The 15,411-nt window shown below is 38.7% G+C and overlaps 1 protein-coding gene, 1 non-coding gene and 1 pseudogene across 51 annotated transcripts in view; 2 read left to right on the forward strand and 1 right to left on the reverse strand.

The window, feature by feature from the left end:
• The window catches only part of EIF4G3 (eukaryotic translation initiation factor 4 gamma 3), a 439,835-nt gene that overhangs the window by 53,742 nt on the left and 370,682 nt on the right, over positions 1-15,411 (forward strand). The gene's annotated exons all lie outside the window — the stretch shown is intronic.
• On the reverse strand, positions 722-1,171 carry LOC101426986 (small ribosomal subunit protein uS19 pseudogene; annotated as a pseudogene).
• Positions 4,354-4,461, forward strand: LOC131279928 (U6 spliceosomal RNA). Its single transcript, XR_009187433.1, has one exon. It is a non-coding gene; the product is annotated as a U6 spliceosomal RNA (small nuclear RNA).

Consider the following 15,411-nt stretch of genomic DNA (forward strand, 5'->3'; position numbering starts at 1 on the left):
TATTTTCTGATTTTTTTCATGTGTGATAGAAATCTTTATCACATTGATACATACAGACTATGATATAGTCTAGTTGTATTATCAACTATTTTGTTATTGGGTATTTATGTGGTTTCTTATTTTGTTAGTATTGAAATCTGTAGTGCATATCCTTGTACATGTATCTCTGTGCACATGTGTGAATATTTAGGTTGTATTCCTATAAAGAGGATTGCTGAATTCAAGGTCATGTAAATGAAAAACAAGAAAACCCAAAAACTTGACAGTTACTTCTCTTTTTTTTTATTTTTAAAAGATTTATTTATTTAATTCCCCCCCCTCCCCTGGTTGTCTGTTCTCTGTGTCTATTTGCTGCGTCTTGTTTCTTTGTCCACTTCTGATGTCGTCAGCGCACGGGAAGTGTGGGTGGCGCCATTCCTGGGCAGGCTGCTCTTTCGTTTCACGCTGGGCGGCTTTCCTCACGGGCGCACTCCTTGCTCGTGGGGCTCCCCCACGCGGGGGACACCCTTGCGTGGCACGGCACTCCTTGAGCGCATCAGCGCTGCTCATGGCCAGTTCCACACAGGTCAAGGAGGCCCGGGGTTTGAACCGCAGACCTCCCATATGGTAGACGGACGCCCTAAACCACTGGACCAAAGTCCGTTTCCCCAACAGTTACTTCTTTATTTTATTATTTTATTTTATTTTTTGAGGAGTCTGCTCCTTTATTGGCTGCACCAGGCTATTTGAGGGGGATGACGTGGGAGGAGTGAGTGGCCCCGATGCTGGGCTGGCCGTGCTTCAAGGGCTTGTAGGTGATGGAGAACTCGCCAGGTAGTGGCCGATCACCTCAGGCTTGATTTCCACCTGGTTGAATGTCTTACTGTTGTAGACGCCCACCATCTCGGGCAGGATAATCAATCCTGCCGCGCAGATTCGTCTTTAGCACCTCCGGCTTCTCCATGGGCAGCACCTCCGGCTTCTCCATGGGCGGCGCCTCCTTGGCCTTGCGCAGCCGCTGGAGCAGGGAGTGTTGCTTCCGCCGCAGGCCACGGTTCAGCCGTCTCCGCTGCCGGGCGCTGTACAGCTGCATCACCTGCTGGTAGGACGTGTCCGGCAGCTGATCAAGGTCCGCGCCACGGTAGATGAACTTGCGGAAGGTGCGCTGCTTCTTTTGCTCCACTTCCGCCATCTTACCGGTCTTCGGAAAGCAGTCACTTTTTTAATACCCAAGAATTTTTGTACTCTTTCTTCCTTCCTTCCCCTTTCCCTTTCCCTTTCCTCTTTCCTCTTTTCTCTTTCCTCTTTCCCTCTCCCTTCCTCTCTCTCTTTTATAGTAGTTATACTTATTTTACAACAAATTACTATCTTGCATCTTTCTATAGGTATTAATAGAACTAAAAAAAAATTTTTTTTGTTCCATGCACCACCTCTCCTCCAGAGATAAATATTTTTTAAAATTTATTTATTTATTTCTCTCCCCCTTTCCCCCCACCCCGGTTGTCTGCTCTCTATGTCTATTTGCTGCGTCTTCTTTGTCCGCTTCTGTTGTTGTCAGCGGCAGGGAAATCTGTGTTTCTTTTTGCTGTGTCATCTTGTGTCATTTTTCTGTGTGGGTGGGGCCATTCTTAGCAGGCTGCATTTTCTTTGGTGCTGGGCGGCTCTCCTTCTGGGCGCACTCCTTTCGCATGGGGCTCCCCTACACTGGGTACCCCCCTGTGTGGCACGGCACTCCTTGGCTCATCAGCACTGCACATGGGCCAGCTGCACACGGGTCAAGGAGGCCCGGGGTTTGAACCACAGACCTCACATGTGGTAGATGGTTGCCCTAACCGTTGGGCCAAGTCTGCTTCCCTTTTTTTTTTTCTGTCTGGTGGTTAGTGGTTTCCATTCATATTTATGAATGAAGAAAGAATTGACTCAATAGAGTTACTTGTCTGGTGATAGATTCCCTGTAGTTATGTAATTGGCCTCTCTGGGAATTGAATGTTGCATGTAAGTTTTGTGGGTAGGACCTTACATCTGTGAGAGAGAAAATAATCCCTTTAAGGTCCAGGCAGGACATCTTGGGAAGGAGCAGAGCTGGGCCCTTGGGGTCCCTGTCGGCTTAGGAGGGACAGTCTCTCTTGGATAATTAAAAAATATTTTATATTTCTTTATAAAATATAACTATATATAATGTGTAGGGTCAAAGAGGAAACGGGTATACATGATGGTATACCAAATAGGAGACGTCATCATTGGGTAAAAAACTAAATAGATGAGAAAACATTCTCTAGCACAAACAATCCCCCAAAATACTTAGTTGTTGAATGTGATGGAAGGAATATCCACCTTCTCCAGTTTTGTGAGGTGGTGGTATTGTTGTAAAACATTGTTTATCACTGTGTCTCAAGTGGTAGGAAAGGGAATTTCTCTCCATTGTTTCACAGCCTCATTCAGAGGAAACAAAGAAATGAAAAAACATTTTAGTCTATGGAATAACTTTTTAAAGGAAAGTATTGTTAGTCAGATAAGAGAATTCATGGTTTTTTGTATATTTGTATACTACCTGTTTTATAGAGTTTCTCATGCAGAATATTTTCCAAGTGTATTTCAGCTATGATTTTGTACTCATAGTTCCTCCTAAAAGATAGATAATTGTGAAGTGAAAATCCTAATACTTCTAAAAATAATCATTTCTCTAGGGAACTTGTTAGGTTTTGAAGAGCTGAGGTTTATCTCTGCATTACTGTTATTGCACTGGTGGTAGTAGTAGTTCCTTATAGACTTAGTTTGTGAAACGAGAAACTCCTTGTTTCTGTTAATTTTTCTCATATTCAAGTCATTGTATGACAACTATTGTCCCCATTTAATATATCATTTTGGAGATACAATTGCACTTTAAAAAGCCTTTCTTTTTTTATTTGCATACCATAGTTATGGGACCTAATTATTAAAACCATATTGTCTTTTCTTCTTTACTGCAATTTTAACCTTTCAGAATTTTGTGACATTATATCTATATCATCCATATTTATATCTATATCTTTCTCTCTATATTTTTCTGTTTGGGAATCTATTTATTTCCTCATTTGCTTGTGTGACACTGGCTAGATTTTGATGTAGAGGCCTGATTGTAACCAACTTTTAGCCATAGAATTGAATACTGGTTAATTGAATAGTTTTAGTTAGAACTTGTTATTCAAACTTGAATATTTATGTTTCCAAGTGCTATCACAATGTATATTAAATTTGATAATATATGAGGCATAGAGCACACTGGATACTTTAAAGGAAACATTGGTTTAGTTTAGGAGAAATAAAGACAAAGCTTTAGGCTTGTTTTGAGGATTAAATGAGATCTTCTTTACAAAATAAATACCAAGCATACTGTCTGGTACATAGTTGGTATTTCAGAAATGATGTTATTACCATTCTAGCAAGTACAAAATAAAAGTCATTTTCTGAAGACAAACTACTATCTGGGTACAATCTTTATCAGTACTGGTTTTAGGTCTTCTAGTATTGTGCTGCATTAATACCTGTGACCAAGATTTGTACAGTTTGAATCTGTATTTCAAGGCTTGTAAGATAAAACTCTTGTGAGAAAGGGAAACCTGGGCATGATATAAATACCCCTTGGTGGAGCTTTTTGAGAAGCTGGGAACACTCTTCTTCTAATGGCTTGTTCATTATCAATCTGTTATTATGCCAAATTTGCTCCCATGGCCTGCGTCAATGATATTTTACTTATATTAATTAGGCCAAGTTGTTTATTGATTTCATGTTACACCTGTCTACTGCCCATTTAACAAAGTGCTTTTATTTTCTGAGAGTCTTGTACTTCATTTACAAAAAAATGTTAAAGCTGATACTGGAATTGTTTAATGGGAAGGGATGTTATCTCCAAAAGTTTACGCATTTGGGTGTATTTTGTGGGAGTTCTATTTGAAATGTGAGAACCACCTTAAATATGAAATTCCTTCGTTTTGTTGTTTAGATGTTTTCTTAAAAATGTTTTCTATCTTAAATAAATGTTTGATGTAATGATTTTTTAAAAAAAATTTTGTGCTAAAAAGTAATAAACGTATCTTAATTATATTATACCATATAGAAATACATTAGTAAGTAGCATTCCCTGTATGCATTCCCTGTATTCTATCCTACCTCAGTTAACTGGTGTCTTTTTCCAGATTATTTTCTAGCCTGTTTAACATTTATTTTTAACTAAAATTGGATCTCATAACATATTCACTTTTATTGTATTTTTTCTTAATATACTTGAACATTAATTATACTTGAACAAATCAGTAATACAGATCTATACTCATTTTTTGAAATGACTAGAATTGCTTAGAAATAACCCAAATAGAGTTGATTAAAAATATTACGGTGCTCGCTTCGGCAGCACATATACTAAAATTGGAACGATACAGAGAAGATTAGCATGGCCCCTGTGCAAGGATGACACGCAAATTCGTGAAGTCGTTCCATATTTTTCACCAGACGCAATGGATGTGACATGATGATGGGGGAGAGTGTTTATTGGGGGGGGGGAGTGGTGAGGTGGGGCGAATGGGGGACCTCATATTTTTGAACGTAATATTTTTTAAAAAATGAATAAATTGAGTAGAATTTGAAAAATAAAAATAAAAAAAAATAAAAACAATTACAAAAAAATAAAACAAATTACAAAAAATAAAATACTACGTTGAGGAACTTTCCTTCTATACCTTATCTTTTGAAAGGTTTTTATCAAGAAAGAATGCTAGATTTTTGTCAAATATCTTTCCTGAATCAATCAACATGAATATGTATTTTTTTCCTTCAATTTGTTAATGTGGTATATTACATTAATTGTCTTTTTTTTTTTTTTTAAGAGTTATTATTTATTTCTCTCCCCTCTCTCTCCTGCCCCAGTTGTCTGTTCTCTGTGTCTATTTGCCGCGTGTTGTTCTTTCTCTGTTCGCTTCTGTTGTCAGTGGCATGGGGAATCTGTATTTCTTTTTGGTTGCGTCATCTTGTTGTGTCAGCTCTCTGTGTGTGTGGCGCACATTCACCGGGCAGGCTAAACTCTCTTTTTGCGCTGGGGCGGCTCTCCTTTCAGGGCGCACTCCTTGCGAGTGGGGCTCCCCTATGCGGGGACACCCCTGTGTGGCATGGCACTCCTTGTGCGCATCGGCACTGCACATAGCCCAGCTCCACATGGGTCAAGGAAGCCCGGGGTTTGAACCCGCGGACCTCCCATGTGGTAGATCGACACCCCTAACCACTGGGCCAAGTCCGCTTCCCTAATTTTCTTATTTCGAATACTATTGTACACCAGGAATAAAATCCACTTGATTGTGGTATATAATTTCTTTAAAATGCTTTCGGATTCGATTTGCAAGTATTTCGTTGAAAATTTTTGCATCTATGTTCGTGAGAGTAATCTGTCTGTAATTTTCTTGTATCCTTATCTAACTTTGTTGGGTAATATCCCCCTCCTTTTCAATGATTTGAAAGAGTTTAAACAGGATTGGTATTAATTCTTCTCAAAATGTTTGATAGAATTCACCTGTGAATTCATCTGGTCCTGGAATTTTATTTGTTTGAAAGTTTTTGATAAATGATTGAATCACTTTTACTAGTGATTGATTGATTTGTTGGATTCCTGTATTTCTTGCAAAGTCACTGTAGGTTTTGCATTTCTAGGAATTTTCCCGTTTCATCTAGGTTTTCTGATTTGTTGGCATATAGGTTTTCATAATATCCTCTTGTGGGGTCAGTCATAATTTCTCTCTTTTCATTCCTGATCTTATTTATGTGTATCTTCTCTCTGTTTCTTTTGTTTGTCTAATCAAGGGTTTGTTGATTTTATTGATTTTATTTGCAAAGAACTAACTTTTGATTTGGTGATTTTAAAATTTTTTTCTTGTTCTTAATTTCATTTAGTTCTGATCTAGTCTTTGTTATTTCTTTTTTTTTTTAATCTTAAGCTTGATGAGTTTTTTTTTCCCCCCAATTTTTCCCTTCTCCCCCACACTTCCATTGTCTGCTCTCTGTGTCCATTTGCTGTGTGTTCTTTTGTGTCTGTTGTAGTCTCATTAGGCGGCTCCGGGAACCCATGCTGGGACCTTCCATAGTGGGAGAGAGGTGAACATTCTCTTGCTCCACCTTTGCTTCCTAGTTCACTGCATCTCATATTGTGTCTTCTCTGTGTCTCTTTTTTGTTGTGTCATCTTGCTGCATCAGCTCTCTGTGCGGGCGGCACCACTCCTGGGCAGTCTGCTGTCCTGTGCAGGGCTGCACTCCTTGAGTAGGGGCCACTCCTTGCATGGGAGAGCACCCCCGTGAGGGGCGACACTCCTGGTGTGTGGCAGCACTCCATGTGGGCCAACTTGCCACATGGGCCAGGAGGCCCTGGGTATCAAACCCTGGATCTCCTATATCATAGGCGGAAGCTCTATCTGTTGAGATGTATCTGCTTCCCTGTTATTTCTTTCTGTTTGCCTCGGGATTGGTTTGCTGTTCTTTTTCTAGTTTTTCCAGGTGTTTGGTTAGGTCTTTGATTGTAGCTCTTCTTTTTTTAATATAGGCATTTAGGGCTATAAATTTCCCTCTCAGCACTGCCTTCGCTATATTCCATAAGTTTTGATAAATTGTGCTCTCATTTTCATCCATCTCAAGATACCTAATAATTTTTCTTGCAGTTTCTTCTTTGACCTACTGATTGCTTAGGAGTATGTTGTTTAACCTCCTTATATAATATTTGCAGATTTTCTCCTTTCCCACCTATTATTGATTTCCACCTTCATTCCAGTATTATCTGAGAAGGTACTTTGTATAATTTCAATCTTTTTATATTTATTGAGAGCTGCATTGTGCTCTAACATGGGCACTAGTGAAGAATGTATAACCTGCTGAGTTTGGATGCAGCGTTCTGTGTATGTCTTTTAGGTCTAACTCATTTATCATATCGTTCAAGTTCTCTGTTTCCTCTTTGATTTTCTGTCTAGTTGTTCTATCTAATGATGTGAGCAGGGTATTGAAGTCTCCAACGATTATTGTAAAGATGTCAGTTTCTCCCTTTGGTTTTGCCAGAGTTTGTCTCATGTATTTTTGGGAACCCTGATTAAATGCATAGATATTTATGACTGTTATATTGCACTGGTGGATTATCCCTTTTATTAATATATAATGGCCTTCTGTATCTCTTATAACTTTTTTTGCATTTAAAGTCTGTTTTGTCCGATATTAGTATAGCTATCTCTGCTGTTCTTTTCTGGTTACTATTCATGTGGAGTATCTTTTTCCAACCTTTCACTTTCAGCAGTTTGTACCCCTGGTTTTAAGGTAAGTTTCTTGTAAGCAACTTATGGATGGCTCATTTTTTTAATCTATTTTGTCAGCCTGTACTTTTTGATTGGGGAGTTTAATCCATTCACATTCAATGATATTACTGTAAATGCATGATTTACTTCTACCATTTTATTCCTTATTTTCATATGTCATATCATATTTTCATCTGTCTTTTTACTCTTTTGTTTATCCTTTCTGCTATTCTTTCTTCTGTACTCTCCTCCAGGCCTCTTTATCCTGTCTTTATATTTCAGATGCTAAGGCTTCCTTTAATATTTCCTGCAAAGGTGGATTCTTTTTTACAAAGTGTCTTAGTTTCTGGTTTCTTGTGAATATTTTATACTCTCCTTCATATCTGAAGGACAATATTTCTGGATAAAGATTTTTGGCTGGCAATTTTTTTCTTTCAGTATCCTAATTGTTTCATACCACTATCTTCTTGCATCCATGGTTTCTGAATAGAAATCTGTGCTGAGTCTTACTGGATGTGATGGTTTGCTTACCTTTGACATTTGACATTGTGAGTAGTATGTGTCTTGGAGTAGGTCTACTCAGATTTCTTCTGATTATGGTATGATGTACTCCTTGGACATGTAAGTTCATTTCTTTGGTGAGAGTTGGGAAATTTTCAGCTATTATATCCTCAAATACTCTTTCTGCCCCTTTTCCCTTCTCTTCTTCTGGCACTCCCATGACACGTATGTTGTTGTGTTTCATGTTGTCATTTGACTCTCTGAGCCCTTGCTCATTTTTTTCCCATTCTTTTCTCTTCTTCAGTTTTAGCTGTTATATCTTCAGTATTGCTTATTTCTATTATCATTTTGAGTCTGCTGTTTTATGCCTCTAATGTGTTTTCTGATCTCACCAATTGTGTCTTTCATTCCCATGAGCTGTTACTTTTCTGTTCAGGATTTCAAATTCTTCTTTGTGCTCACCCAATGTCTTCTTCCTTCCTTCCTTCCTTCCCTTCCTTCCCTTCCTTCCCTTCCTTCCTCCCTCCCTCCCTCCCTCCCTTTTCTTGATTTATTTATTTATCTATTTTTCCCCCCTTCTTCTCCTCCTGCCCTTCTGTTTTTGCTATCTGTGTCGTCTTCTTTTCTCATTTTCTCTCCTCTAGGATTCACCGGGATTCGATCCTAGAGACCCCTGATGTGGAGAGTGGTTCCCTGTCAATTGTGCCACCTCAGTTCCTGGTTTCTACTGTGTTTCCGTTTGACTCTCCCCTTGTCTCTCTTTTGATGCATCATCATCTTGCTGCATGACTCACTTGCTTGGGCACTGGCTCACCATATGGGCACTTGCACGGGCACTGCCTCACCATGCAGGCATTTGTGTGGGCACTCGCTCGCCGCACAGGCATGCTTTCTCTTCTTCTTTTTCACCAGGAGGCCCCAGGGATAGAACCCGGGTCCTCCCATATGGTAGGCGGAAGCTCTATCACTTGAGCCATATCCACTTCCCCACTCAATGTCTTCTTTTTTTTTTAAAAAAGATTTATTTATTTATTTAACTCCCCCCCCCCCCCCCCCGGTTGTCTGTTCTCTGTGTCTATTTGCTGCGTCTTGTTTCTTTGTCCGCTTCTGTTGTCTTCAGCGGCATGGGAAGTGTGGGCGGCACCATTCCTGGGCAGGCTGAACTTTCTTTCGCGCTGGGCGGCTCTCCTTCCGGGCGCACTCCTTGTGCGTGGGGCTCCCCTACGCGGGGGACACCCCTACGTGGCACGGCACTCCTTGTGCGCATCAGCACTGCGCATGGGCCAGCTCCACACAGGTCAAGGAGGCCCGGGGTTTGAACCGCGGACCTCCCATGTGGTAGACGGACGCCCTAATCACTGTCAATGTCTTCTTAATGTCATTTATCTCTTCAGTCATTTTCTTGCACCTCATTAATTTGGTTTTGGAAATTTGTGCGTATCTCACTGATTAATTCTCTTAAATCCTGTGTCTCTTCTGGGGCTTTGATATAGTCCTTTTCTTGAACCATGTCTTCCATTTTCTTAGTATGTCTTGTAAATTTTGCTGATTTCTAGGCATCCCTTTAGGATGTAGTTTACTCAGATGCTCAATTTCTTTCTCTTTTGCAGGGATTTAGTGGCAGGAAGTGTTCCCACTGCTTTTTGATTCTTGGCTCAACCTGGATTGTTAGGATTGTCCCTACTGGTTGCTCAAAACAGGGCTCTGGACCCAGTAATTGGTTGCAGACTGGCTTCCTAGGGCCTGGGGGAGGGAAGCTATAAGGCTGGAAAAAACCTCACTTATTTTTTAATTTTCTTACATATGCTTCCTTAGTCTGCCAGCACATGGCACTGTTTGACAGCTCTCAGTTCAGTGCCTGGTCAGAGTGTATTTGTTCCAACAGATGGGATCAATGTGACAGAACTTCCTGTCTGGATGCTAAAAGCCTTTAATTTAAACTTCCTCTGAGACAGTTCTCCAACCTTCTCTGGCAGCCCCTTCCCTTTTTCCAGGTCAGAAATATTTCCACTCCCCTGAGTCCTCAAAAATCAGTCCTTGTTAGTAGAGGAGGAGATTGGGAGGGTTATAGATCTTTAACCCTTTGCTGGCTCCCAAGGCAAACAATGGCTCAGCCTCACCTGGCCTGGAAGGGCTCCTAGGACACATCAGACCAAATTTGTGAGTCAAAAGCTGAGTCAGCTTAGGCTATGTCCCTCTCTTTCCCCTTTCCTGGGGTGGTGGATCCCTGGAGCCCTCTTTGTCTATAGTGGCAGACCCAGAATACTGAGAATTCTGAAATGTCTTTAGTGTAGGGAAGGTTGCTGGCAGCAGCAGCCACTGGTTTCAACTTGCAGTTCTGTCATCACAATTCCCCTCCTTTGTCTCTTTCTCCTCTGGGCAGTGTCCAGCCTTCTCCTGGTTTCTTAAACCCTAGAAGATCTTTTTTCCAGGCTGTTTTAGCCTATCCCTAGCTCTTTTTCTGTCTGCCCTTTTTCCCTTCTCTTCTCCTCTGGAACTCCCCTAACATATATGTTGATACACTTTGTGCTATCATTCAACAACCTGAGACCCTGCTGAATTTTTCCATTCTTTCCTTTCTTCTCTCTTTTCCATTTCAGCTGTTCTGTCCTCTATATTGCTAATTCTTTCTTTCATGATTTCAAATCAGCTGTTATATGCCTCTATTGTTTTTTTAATCTCACTTATTTTGTCTTTCATTCCTGTAAGCTCTGTTATTTTTCTATCCAAGGTTTCTAATTTTTCTTTGTGCTTACCCCATATCTTCTTTACTCATGTTGTCCTTCACCTCCATGATTTAACTCAGAAGATTTGTATGAACAACATTAATTATTGTTTCAAGTCCTATATTTCATTTGGAGCTTTGATTTGATTTGATTTGCTTGAGTCATATCTTCCCTTTTCTTTGTATTGCTTGATATTTTTTTCTGATGTTTAAGTATATTATTATACTGAGGTTACTCTGATGTTCAGTTTCTCTCTCTTGCTTAGGGATTTACTGTTAAGTAACTGTGTGCTACCACTGTTTTTTCATTCTTTATTCAACTTGTTCAGGTTATTTAGTATTGCCCTGTTTACAGGGCTAAGGACCCAGTAATGGGGGGCAGGTCAGTTTATAAGGGCCTTGGAGAGGCAGGTAGTAATGGCACCATATCGTCTTTTTCACTTATTTGTTACTATTTTCCCCTTCTTTTTGTGCACTTTTCTGGTTTGCCAGCAGATGGTGGTCTTTAACCTCTTAACTCAGGTCCCAGAAGCTAAGGGGGAATGCATTCATTGTAAGCCCACCCAGGTGGCTGATGCAGAAGCAGTGTCCCTATGGTGGGCCAAGTCTCGGAAACAAATTCTCCTTCCTTGGATGCTGTACCCTCCCTCCTTCTTTTTTCTCAGCAGCCAGCACAGGGCAGTAAGGAGGGTATTTGAGAAGGCAAATTATCAGTATCTTTAGCTCTCTGCAGGTTCTTGGGGCAAACAATGAAAGTTTGTGACCCCTCCACGGCAGTTGGCCAGAATCTGAATTTGCTGTAGGCTCTGTCCCTCCCTCTCCCCTTTCTTGGAGAGGAGGGCCGTTGCAACCCCTTCAGCCCATAGCCACCTGTCAGGGGCCAGAGGATCCAGTGCTGTTTGCTCTGAAGGTAGGGGAATGGATGCCAGCAGTTGCGGCTTTACTCATGGTATCTTTCCAGGCAGCTGAGATTCCTTTCCTTTGCCCCTTTTTCTTCTGGGTGGTGTCTAGTCTTCCCCTGTTGTCCTAAGCCCTAGAATCATTTTCCAGACAGTTTTTGCTTATATTTTTCTATGAGCGAAGTTAGCCCTCTGCCTCTCTAATCCTCCATCTTCCCAGAAGTGTTGGTAGGTATTTTATTTAGAGGGATTTCTGCAGAGACCAGGCCTTGCTCTGTTTTTCCATGGGAAACTTCTGAGCTTAGATGGTCGGAAGTCAGGGTAGTTTAGCACAGGTCCCCAGAGCAGACTCCAACCCAGTTCTGGTAGTTACCTAGGAATGTTTTGCTATGGATCACTTTTGCCTATTTTTAAATTAAGTAGTTTGTTTCTGGTTAAATGAGTTATAAGTATATACTTTGTATATATTGGACTTAAGTCCTTTTTCAGATATTTATGTTGAAAATATTTTCTTCCTTTTCATTCTATTACTAAGTCCTTTTTATAACAAAATGGGGGAAAATAAATAAAATGGCATTAGTTATAAAAGAGATGCTTGATTTTTTAAAAAACCATAATTTCACTGTTTAACCAAGGGAATAATACATTTAAAATATTGAAGTATATATATATATTTTTTGTTAGCCAAATAATTTTTTCATGTGTTCTATTTTCATGAAATTTATCAATTTAAAATTTAGTCCAAACAAAGGGTAACATTTTAAAAATGTGTGGAAGCTGCTACTGATAATGAGAAGCTTGAGCTGTGGACAGCTATTATTATTATTATTATTTTTAAAATTTATATTTTTAGTGAAGTATATCATTCATACATGAACATGCATAAATAGTAAGGGTGTACTAATGATTGTGAACTTACAAAATAAACATACATAGTATCATACTGGGGTCTCACACATCACCCCTCCACCAACACTTTGCATAGTTGTGAAACATTTGTTACAAACTATGCAAGACCATCATCAAAATATTACTACTGACTATAGCTTCTATCTTACATTTGGTGTATTTTTCTCCCAACCCACCCTATTTTTAAAAAAATATATTTTTATTACAGAGGTTGTGAACTTACAAAGCAATCATAGAATTCCCATACAACACCCCTTCATCAACACACCACACCATGGTGCAACATTTGTTACAGATTATGAGAAAATATCATTAGACTATTACTACTAACCATTCATGGACATCCATTATTTTAAGTTGGAAGCTTGTGAATATTTGAATTTACTCTGTTTTGAATATAATTTGAATATAATTTGGCTATTTGTAATAGCGAATGCAAATTTAGGTAACTGTGAGGTTATAGGAAAGAATGTAGTTGACTTACTTAGTGCCTCCTCTGTACTAATTGCCTTAGCTTTTCTAGCAAGTGTCTGATGGACAAATGTAGGTGGAATTAAAGAATCTTAGGGTTATTAGTACAGACCTCTTGCTGTAGGTCATACATTTCCAAAGCTCCTTGAGGGCGAAGGCTATCTTCTTTTATCTGAGAGGACAATTAGCAAATTGTTGATGGATTTTCAAAACTGGTAATTTTCTTAAAAATGTGCTGTCTTTATTCTTAACACTTGTTGTTGTGGACTGATACATATTGAAAATATTCTTAAGAAAATAGAATATGCATATTGCATTAAATTTCTTAAAGTTTACATAACTAGAGTATTGATTTTTTAAAATATTTTTTGAAACTACATTCTTATTGTCAGAAATTCAGACAACACTAGAATCTGTAAAATAAAAAGTAGAATATAGTATTTCTCTTGGTAGGAAAAAAAATAAAAGCTCATTTAAATAAAAATCTGTTGTTCCCACATTTTTTTCGTGACACAAGAATCTGTCTATAACTATATAGACAGTAATGAGTACTTTTTCTCAAATAAAAAAAGGATTGTATTATTTAAATATGCACATACTATTCTGCAACTTGCCTTTTTCATTCATTGTGTCACTTCCTAATGTGACTTTGGGTAGACTGCTTAACTGTCGTGTACCTGAGTTTCCTATTTTGAAAAGTTGGAGTAATTGTTCCTAGGATTATTTGAGTGTTAGCCTTTCTTTTTTTTTCACGATTTATTTTTATTTATTTCTCTCCCTTTCCCCCCTCCCCAGTTGTCTGTTTTCTGTGTCCATTTGCTGTGTGTTCTTCTGTGTCCACTTGGATCCTTGTCAGCGGCACTGGGAATCTGTGTCTCTTGTTTTTCGTTGTTGTTGTTGCATCATTTTGCTGCGTCAGGTCTCCATGTGTGTGGCACCAGTCCTGGGAAGGCTGGGCTTTCTTTTGCACTGGGCGCCTCTCCTTACAGGGCGCATTCCTTGTGCATGGGGCTCCCGTATGTGGGGACACCCCTGAGTGGCATGGCACTCCTTGAGCGCATCAGCAGTGTGCATGGGAAGCTCATTACATGGGTCAGGAGGCCCTGAGTTTGAACCGTGGACCTCCCATGTGGTAGGTGGATGCTCTATCCATTCAGCCAAGTCTGCTTCCCTGAGTGTTAGCCTTAACATGTGAAGTGCTTGGAAGGGTTGCCTCATGATCTTATGCTGAGTAAATGTAACCTATAATCATTGTGTTAAAAATATTACTCAGTAATTAAGCTGTGTATTGTATTCTACAATATGGATTTAACATATTTATTAAACCACTATCATATTGATGGACAGATAAATAAATGTACCTTAAAGGCACTGTATATTTTTCCTAGATGATTTTAAAATGGTATTTGGTTTTTATTTTAGTAACTGCTGACAGTTCTTTTTGCTCTTAATTCCCTAGGTGAGGAGCTTAATTGGAGCTTCATAGCTTTAATAAAATAGGAAAGAAAATGACTACTTTTAAGTCCTAACCTTGGATATATAGCTGCTTTTATTCAGATTCATTTTTGTACAGATTGTTGAATATTGTCATGATTTCAAATGTTAGTGTTAATGTAACCCATTGCTAAAAATTTTACTTTTGTTTTTATTTTTGTAAACTGCTTCATAAATAATTCTGCCCAAGCTATTGGAACTTTGAAGGGAAGAATTTTTATTTTTCTTGCTCTGCTCTAATTTTAGTTTATTGCTGTCTTTGCCTTTGGAAAATCAGTTTGTTGATCATTTCGTCAATTATATTGGTTATTCACAGATACCTAGAGAACCATTATATTTTCTTGTAAAGATACATTGATGGTAAAAAAAAAATTGGGAGAGGATTTTAAAATGTGAAAGTAGTTGTTAAATTTTTAGTCATTAAGTGAAGTTAATTTATATTTTTGCCAGATTCTTGAGTGACCCAAGTAAGTGATCTTTAAATTTTTTTCTAATTTAAGGAAATGCTACCTTAATTAGGATAGTTTTAGGGATGTCCTAAGTCTAGTATAGTAGTACTCAATCTTGGCTGCTCTTGGAATGTAATGTGATTTGCAGTTTAAAAAAATCATGTAGACCTCCAGAATCAGATTTTGGGGCACTTAAAAATATATACCTTAGGGAATTTAGATATGCAACTAGAGTTAAGAACTGTGGCCTAGAAAATTGGAATGGTCAACTGTGAGTTTAATTAGGTCTTGGATATTATGTAAGGTATATTAAATTGGTGTTTGCTTAATTATTTGGACAACACCCTTTTTGACAGCTTTGAGTAACCAACACGGGGCTTTTTGTTGGCCAGGTTCTCTTTAGATTCTGTTCCTTGTTACTATTCTTGACTTAAAATGATCAAAACATGAATGATTCCTTTAATTTTCAGTGGACATGTCCTTTAAGTTTCTTTGTATAATGAAATAAAGGTTTGGCAAATGGCTAGAAGAAAATGTTCTTTACATTTTGAAGTAGATTAGTTCTGGGACCTGGTAAAATTAAAATACAAACTAGATATTTTGCATCTGATATCATCTCAGAACTTGGAATATTTTGTTATCAATATCTTATTAGTCAAAATGACAAAATAATTAAATTGACAGCCTTT

Source organism: Dasypus novemcinctus, chromosome 9, assembly GCF_030445035.2.
Source record: "Dasypus novemcinctus isolate mDasNov1 chromosome 9, mDasNov1.1.hap2, whole genome shotgun sequence".
Taxonomy (NCBI): domain Eukaryota; kingdom Metazoa; phylum Chordata; class Mammalia; order Cingulata; family Dasypodidae; genus Dasypus; species Dasypus novemcinctus.